Source organism: Alligator mississippiensis, chromosome 3 (genome assembly GCF_030867095.1).
Source record: "Alligator mississippiensis isolate rAllMis1 chromosome 3, rAllMis1, whole genome shotgun sequence".
In the NCBI taxonomy this organism is placed as follows: domain Eukaryota; kingdom Metazoa; phylum Chordata; order Crocodylia; family Alligatoridae; genus Alligator; species Alligator mississippiensis.
The window spans coordinates 158,002,504-158,010,709 of NC_081826.1; the positions used below are offsets into that span (position 1 = coordinate 158,002,504).

The window sequence follows — 8,206 nt, forward strand, 5'->3', positions numbered from 1 at the left end:
GTGCTTGGGTGCTTATCTTGTGGGGGTGATCTGATCTTGGGCAGGGGCTGGACCCAATGATCTTGCAAGGTCCCTTCCAGCCCTAATGTCTATGAAATCTTGTATAGACAAAACCTATTGATACAACAATATGTGGTCTGCAATGCACCAATAAGGGAGATGCTGTTGGGTCACAGTGTTAATATCCAATGCAGCTAAATAGAAATAATTCACACTTTTCTCCAAGACACTGTTTCAGGCAGCCTTCAAACTCAGGTGTTCTTGCACTGTTCACATTTTAAAAGGTAATCTGTGCACTTATCTCAAAAACTGGGGTTTTGTCAACACGCTGAAGTTGTACTGAATTAATAGAATCTATTCACAATCTTAATTATGTTAGAGCAACCCCTTGTGAGTGGAACAGGGCAACAGATACAGGTTTTATAGGTAAGACAGAACTTACTGGGTTAACTCCTAGTCTCAGTCAAATTTGAACTAGTTTAAATCATTTACAGTATAAATGATTTGCTGTGACATCAGATCTTTAGTCATTACACATTCACCAAAAGTTTGGGCCCACCCCAAGTTCCATTCCTAGCTAGGCTACTGTCATGGACTCTTTGAAATCAGTCTAAGTATGCATCTTTTTACATCACTACAACTCTTGGGTGTAGATAGGTCTGATTTAATATTTCTTACTGAAAGCTCATGTCCATGAGAACACCTATGCATTCTTGGAGAACTGGATAATTCTCCATTTTGTAAAGTTATGCAGCCATTTTGATAATGGCATCATCACATTCCTCATGGGGCCTGCCGTTTAAGCTTAAACTATCACTGCATGTTGAGGAATAAACTTTGTGGGATCACCCAGCTGCCAGGTGTGACCAATGAAGATTCGCATTCCCACAGTCTAGGCTCTGGCAATTCTAGAACTTCCATGCAAATTTAAATGGGAGGCAGCTGCCCGAATTCTCCATCTGGTATGAATTACCCAGCAGCAAGGTCTGATTGCAGCTGCCCAGAAAGCCATGCACAAGTTGAAATCTGTACACAATACATAGCCAGAAGAGTGCCAGAGGGTAGGTTTACAATGAACAGCCATGTCTGTACCTGCTTCTCTTCTAGCTTTTGTTGGAGGCATTAAGACATGTACGAAAAGTACTTTAAGTTAGCTTAAAAATATCTTTGGGAACACTCTCCTCTTATGGAAAAGGTGCGACACCCAAATATCAGTCAGTGTTGTCGCCTATTCAGCCGTTGCTTACAATGGCTTTTATTTGCTCTGTAACTGTCTTAGCTCTTTTCCTACTCTGTAATTGCCCTTTTAAACTGTGGGACAGGCAGAGCTACTGCCAGGCATGTTGGGAACTGTAGGTCTTCCAATTCTTTTCTATACAGACCTCAGCTGCCGGCGCACTACAGTTCCCAGAGCACAGCACAGAGTGTACTGTCCTGGCAAAGCCACATGGGTTTTATATTAAGCACAAGCAAAGCAGGAAAAAAAAACAAAACACAAAACCGAAAAAAACAATTTTACATTATGATCTGCTTTTAACAGCTTTTGTACTGAAAGTGAGTAACTGGAAATGCTTCCAATACTTGCCAGAGTAGATTCTGCAGGGACCCGAGCAATGAAGCAAGCTAATTGCTTTTGTTCCATTTACCTACGGGAAGAAAATGTTCTATGAGACAAGATTAGCAAATGTTGAAGGCTTGGGGTTGACTAGTGAATGGATTTGTCAGGCTAAAACTGAAGAGTGCTTTTGTATTAGGAATGCAAAAAAACCATGAATTAATATAATTATTCCTATAATTGCTACTGAAATAAAAACCCACGTGGATTCTGACAGGTAGGATGCAACATGACCTTGCTTCCTGGCATTACCTATACCCCCAGCAGCTACAAAGAGTCAATGCCTTCATGATTAAGAATAATGGGAAAAGCCCCAAACTGCTTCTTCAGATGCATCTAGTTAAGACAAGCTTAGCACAGCTCTGACTGACTCATGCATAACCACCATCTTTTTAAGCTTCCCACAAATAAGCTTCTGTCTTCAGACCCCACAATCCAAAACTTAGCTCTTGATGTACAGAGCTAGGCCACCTGACTAGGACTCCTATTTCTTAACTGGTGAATTCAGCTGTTGCATATAGCCCTCCTCTTGGGAGAACCAGCAGTTCCCTTTCACTGCTTCTGTCTTGAAGTTGCAACTTCTTCATTAACTTGATTCCTACCCATGTGTTTTTCTGTAAAACTTATCAAGGGACCTGAGGCCCATTTTCAGACATGGTTGCCTAATAAATACAGAAGAATGCCAAAAATCACTCAGGATTGAACCATCTCTTTGCACAATTATTTGCTAAGAATCATTTTTTCTTGTTCATTAGCTCAACAGCAAAAAAACTGCCTGCTCAAACATGCAGGTTTGGATCATGCGCAATGCCTGGGGGCATTTCTTGCTCTCAGTCAGTTCTCATTCTTTCCTAGTGTTTCAGATGGACATGAAATAAATGTATTAAAGATGAAACAATGACTTCCAGTAGTTTGTCCTAGTTCTCATCTAAACCATACAATTGTCCATGTTGCATACACTTACCAATTTTACAGCTGCTTTTTCAAGGACCCTGGAAAATGTGACCCACAAATTGCACTGATGCATGCTGATGTTTTAATGTAGCATCCCATCCTGTGACAAAGGGATAAGCAGAGTATATTTGCAAATGCATTGCAGAAAATAAGAAGGGGATCTACTTTAAACTTGTAAATCTGGAAAAATTAGAAAACCCTGTCTATAGTGGGGATTTTTGCTTATTTTCACCATCAGCCTCTGTTAGAGGGATAAATAAACCAGCACAACTCTTTAGTGTATGTATGCAAATCAAAGTTGTGTAGCTATACCAGCACAGCTATAACAATGGTTGAAATCGGACCAAATGAAGAAAAGCATAAATCCTTTATTTTTTAATCACCCCAGTATGCCTATCTATTGTCCATAATATGGTAGTTTGGGCTTTTGATGAACATGTCTGATTTTCTTTGGAAAGTGTATTTATGACAAAATAGAAAAAAAACCCAGTCCGTTTTCACTGCAAATGTTCAGTTTTTCTGTACAGCATCCAAATCACAGTGGTGATTTTGTTTGGGTTTTTTGCTTTGGAGTTGTACTGAAATTTCAGTCTCCATATTTTCATTGAAAGCTCAAGAAATGTCAAGGAAATTTTTCAAGGGAAAGTAGAGTTTGTTACAGTTTTTCAGGAAAGTACAAGCCATTTCCCAACCAGCTCTAGTTACTGCATCTTTTAAGGCCCCTTATTTCAATTTGGGACTCTATAACCTGTAAGACATTGGCTCTGTTAGCAGCCTAGTACAATGGCAGAACCCCATTTAAGCCAATGGAAGTCTGCCAGGGCATTTGTACTTTCAGGACTGCAGCCTGCATGTTTATGTCCAGGGACGTTGTCAAGCAGTTTCATGTAGTATTTCTCTTTCCAGAAATAAGCCAGCAATCATATCTCACTCAGACCCTGATCCCATTGACATTTGTCTCATACATATAACCAGCACCTTTTCCATCAAAATGAGCTGGTGAAACTTGTGGTGTATGCTAGAGGTGAGAAGACCGGATGCTGGGTCTGGAAATGTGGTGGTAGGGGAGTGGTGGCAGCATTAATTGCTGCAGTTTTGGGGGTCATGGCAATTAACATTGCCACTACTCCCTTGACACCAAATTTTCAAACCTGTAGGGAATCCCTCAGCCATACGATGTGACTCCACATGCTAGATTGGGCTGGTGCCCTTTATCAGTCCATGGCTAGGGCCAGCATGTTGAGTCAGACCTGGCATGCAGGGCTGGGCCCACTATTTGGCCCTGAAGCTGGCATGGGGTCAGACCTGCCATGTGGGATCAGACTCAGTGTATCAAGTCAGACCTAACATATGACCCCAGAAATCACGAGTGGAGTTAAATTCATTGTGTGCGTTAGACTTAGCACATGGCCCTGGAACTGGCATGTCGGGTCAGACTCACTGCACCAGGTCATAATAGCACATGGCCTTGGAGCTGGCATATGGGGCCAGGTTTCTCATGTGGGGAAGACTTGACATGCTGGGGCAGACCCAGCCTGTGGTCTGGAGCTTACCTGGGCTTGGGCTTGACATGCTGGGTTGGACCCAGCATGTGGCCCTGAACTTAGCACATGGGATCAGACCTGGTTTACTGGGTCAGTCCACAGGCTTCATCTGACACACAGGGCTGGCAGAAGGCTCAGCTTCCTAGCTGCTACTACTTGGTGTCTGCAAGGATTTTTTTTTTCATTCTGCCTCTTTAAAAAAAAAAAAAAAAAAAAAAAAGTGTGAGGTATATCTGGGGGACATGGTACATGTGAGAAAATATGGTATATCTCACAGACTTTACAGCCTGAGGGATAAGCCCTGATTTTTTTTAAGGTACAGCTGTAATAGTGTTTAAAAAAATCCATATTGATTGCAGCACTGTTCTTGAAGTCGGAGGAAATTTTGCTTGCATGCATGCACATGCTGATGTGCACACACAGTATAGTTCTTGAAGTTAAAGAGTTCAGTTTGATACACAGCACATTGGTTTGCACATTGTGCTCCTCAAGATCAACTGAGCTGTGCTATAGTTCTGGCAAGGGAAAAATTGTACAATGTATTAATGAACAGTATAAGCAAGTTACTGAACATTCAGTGAAATTCCTGAAGTCTACCTGAAAGTTTACGCCTCTCACACCTCTCCCCCATTCCATCATGAGATCCAGGACTTGAACTTTAAATTGTGTACGCCATCTCAAAATCCAGCCTCATGAAGTAACACCAGTATCAGTTCCTGTTGACAGAGAGTTATTCACAGTAACTAAAGGAAGGGAACCATCAAGAGAGAGTTGTATAAACTCTTTTTAAAAAGTATACTTTTTTTTCTAATGTACATTACCTCAGTTGTAATATAATAGGCTCCTTGCAACATTTTCTTGTGTGTTTATGAAGTCAATGGAATCACTGTCATATGTAAAAAGACCCTAGATAATTAAATGTTTTGTAAACAACAACTGTGCTATTTGCCTTAAATACCCTGGAGTGAAAGACAGCAAATGTAGGTGGAAAAAATCATCACAACAGGAGGAAGAAATGTTATGGCAACATAGCTTCAAAGCTTTTGAGGGTGACAAATGGCAAAATTTAATTTAGTGCCTGTAATAAGTTGGGGCTTAACGAATTACTTCATCTCTTAAGGGGACATGGGAAACAGAAAGACAAACAGCTTTGTTTTGTACTTAGCTGCTTTTTACTGTCTATGGTCTCATTTAAGGAGTTTGAGCCTTATATATGAAGCCTATATTTTCCTTCATTATATTGATGTTTTTGTATATTATAGGAATATCTGGTAAACAGCTTTGTTGAGGAACCTGAAAGACTCAAGATAGAGTCTGTGTCCAGACAATGGATTGGGTTTCCAATGAAAGAAAGAAAGAAAGCCCACAAGAGGGGGAACCCCCCTGCAGAAACATGGCCTTCCAGAGCAAATCACTAGGTACTTTGAGAGAGAGACAATTCTCTCAAAATACCTAGTGAAAAAGATGTGGGAACAGTTTTTCCAAATGTCTCTGGTAGTTATTTTTACATTGCTTTGCAGCAGAGATGCAGGACCATACAAATTATGTAACAATGAGTAGCTGAATTATGAGCAACATGCAGTTCTGAAGAAAAGCAGTTTCTTTCATCTTTTTAATAGATACTTAATGACAGCTAAAGTTCTGGTGTCTCTTCTATGCTATGTACAAAGAAAAAGAAAACCCTTGTTTTTTTTATGAATACCATAAGCACAAATCATTTCTGCAGAACTAATCTCACTGGTTTTCTGGTTTCCTTCAGATCTTTACTAGTATTAAAATAATTTCAAAGGAAATTATGGAAACTGCACTCCTAATGAGGATCAAATAGCATTTCTGTGAAGGCAGTCTATGTCATTAACCAAATTATAGGCCAGCTGGGTCCTGTCCACACCTTGTTCGCCCTTGAGCCTTGTTGGACCTGCATCACTGAACAACAGCGCTTCAGCTACAGCGTAGGTAGGGCCCTTCTTGAAAGGGCAGGCAACTGATTTGCCTCTGCAATAACTACAGGATTAAGTTTTATATAATGTCCCCGGAGGCCAAATTCAGAGTCAGTGGAGTTCAACCCACTTACCCAAAGTGTGAATTTAGCCCTTATCACAAAATCCAGACCAGTTGAGAGGCCTGCAGATCTGGGCTTAATCACTGTACTCCTTGCTCATTTTGTTGTGCTTTTTAACAAATTGCCAGGCTTCCCCTCTCCAACATGGTGTTTTTAATTTTGTCCCATCCCGGTGGAACTGTAAGGAACGTTGCTTCCCTACAGAAAAGACTGCAAACAGAGGCCTCCTTTTATTTAACTACCACTATGTCCATTCTTTACTGCCAGCTCAGAAGCAATGCCTTGGTGCTGGGCTAAGGGGGCTTCAGAAGTCTCTTTCTAGCTGCTATTCTTTAAACAAGACCAAAATTCCTGGGAGAGGTAGCTCTGCCACGCTAACCGCCTTACGGCACGGGTACAGGACGTGCACACCACCGAAGGCTTGTTCACGCTGCGGAGACCCATAAAAACCACTTTGAGAGCTGCTGGGGAGGGGAGCAGCCATGGCATTTGAAAGGAAACTAAAATCTCAGCACAGAAAGGCAGGCCGAACGCGCACAACACAACCACCTTTTCCTCTACAGCCAGCAGCACAACACCCGAGTTGACCGAGAGTAACCCCACGCGGGCTGAGCTTGCAGAGAAAACAGGCTGCTTTCTTGCCAACATCTGCGATGAGCAAGCACGAGCCGTATCTGAGCGAGCCTGAGCCTAACTTTTCCAGGGTGGTGCGGGAAAGACTGGGAGAACGAAGGCGTTACGGATCCCTTTGTGCCTTGGTGGGAACCACGGATGCCCCCACGGGCCATCACCTGCTGGCCGGGACACCCGCCTTTTTTCTCCCGCGCTTTGGGTGGCATTTTAGTGTGTGTGTGTGTGTGTGTGTGTGAGGCATCTCTGAAGAAACTTGATCTGTTTTGCGTGAAGCGGGACACTGTGTTGCATGGGAGGGGTGGTCTGCCCAGGGACCGCGGGCCAGCATGGAAAGGGAGGTTGCCTGAGGGCGGGGAAATGAGGGGCAGAGGCGGCTTGCAGGCTGCAGCTACAGCTGCAGCCGCCGCGCAGGCGCAGTGGGCACCGGCGCTTGAACTCTAGTTACCCCGCGGAAGCGGCGAAGTAGGTGAAAGGCAACCCGGTGTCAGCGCTCCCGGAGTTGGCGGCTCGCAGCGCGCATGCGCCGCGGGGCTCGCTGGCGCCGGGGGACGCTGCAGGGCTGCGGTTCAGGCGGCTGCAGCGGGCGGGGGGTAGTTGATGGGCTGAGCTGAGCTGAGCTGGAAATGAGGGTTTCCCTCATGCTGGGGCAGGGCTTGCAGCACACGTCCCCTTTCTTAAAAGCCCCAGACAGCAGGAACCGGTGCGCACCTGGCCGGGGCTGCAAGGCGCTGGGGCAGAGCCATGACTTCCAGCGGAGACTAGAGCCGGGGCTCGGGAGGTCTGCAGGCAGGCCCTCAGGCTCCCCCAGCCTGTGAAACGGGGGTCGTCCCAACCTCAGCCCCAGCCACTCTGCCCTGCATGGCTTTGAGTGCGGGTGTGTTGCGTGTGGGCCGTGTCCGAACACGCTCTGGACTGGGTTGGAGTCAGGGCCCCATGAGCGCATGGTGGTACAGGTTGCTGCTTACCACGAGCTCTTCCTCCGCTGTCTTGGGCACCTTCAGGAATGTGCTCGCAGATGAGGCCTGTGCATGATAAATGTCCCAGTAGCTCCTGCATCGCCACCCGTAACACAGCAGCACTACAGCAGCCACCTCTCCGGGAGGCGTCCCCTCTGCCACCCAGTGCCAACGGCAGCAGAAATCACTCTGTCACTTTGATTTAAGCCTTTGTTTTCGTGCGTTTTTATTAGTAATGGCAAAATTGCATTTAGTGCCTGTAATGAATAAGTTGGGAGTTAATGAATGACTTTAAGGAGACATGGGAGATGGGAAGACAAGTGGCTTGTTTTGTGCTTAGCTGCTTTTTGCTGTTTATGGTCTCATTTAAGGAGTTGGGGCGATTCAGGCTCTGTAAAGACCTACAATGGTTTTGACCTTTCCATTGCCATTTCCAGTTGAA

General features: G+C 44.5%; 1 long non-coding RNA gene across 1 annotated transcript; it reads right to left on the reverse strand.

Annotated features, from left to right (window-relative positions):
* Positions 1–1,486: 1,486 nt before the first annotated feature.
* LOC109283934 (uncharacterized) lies at positions 1,487–7,935 on the reverse strand. The gene is made up of 4 exons (XR_002091249.2): positions 7,774–7,935; positions 4,711–4,829; positions 2,580–2,669; positions 1,487–1,646 (listed from the first exon to the last, which is right to left on the reverse strand). It is a non-coding gene; the product is annotated as an uncharacterized LOC109283934 (long non-coding RNA).
* Positions 7,936–8,206: the final 271 nt, after the last annotated feature.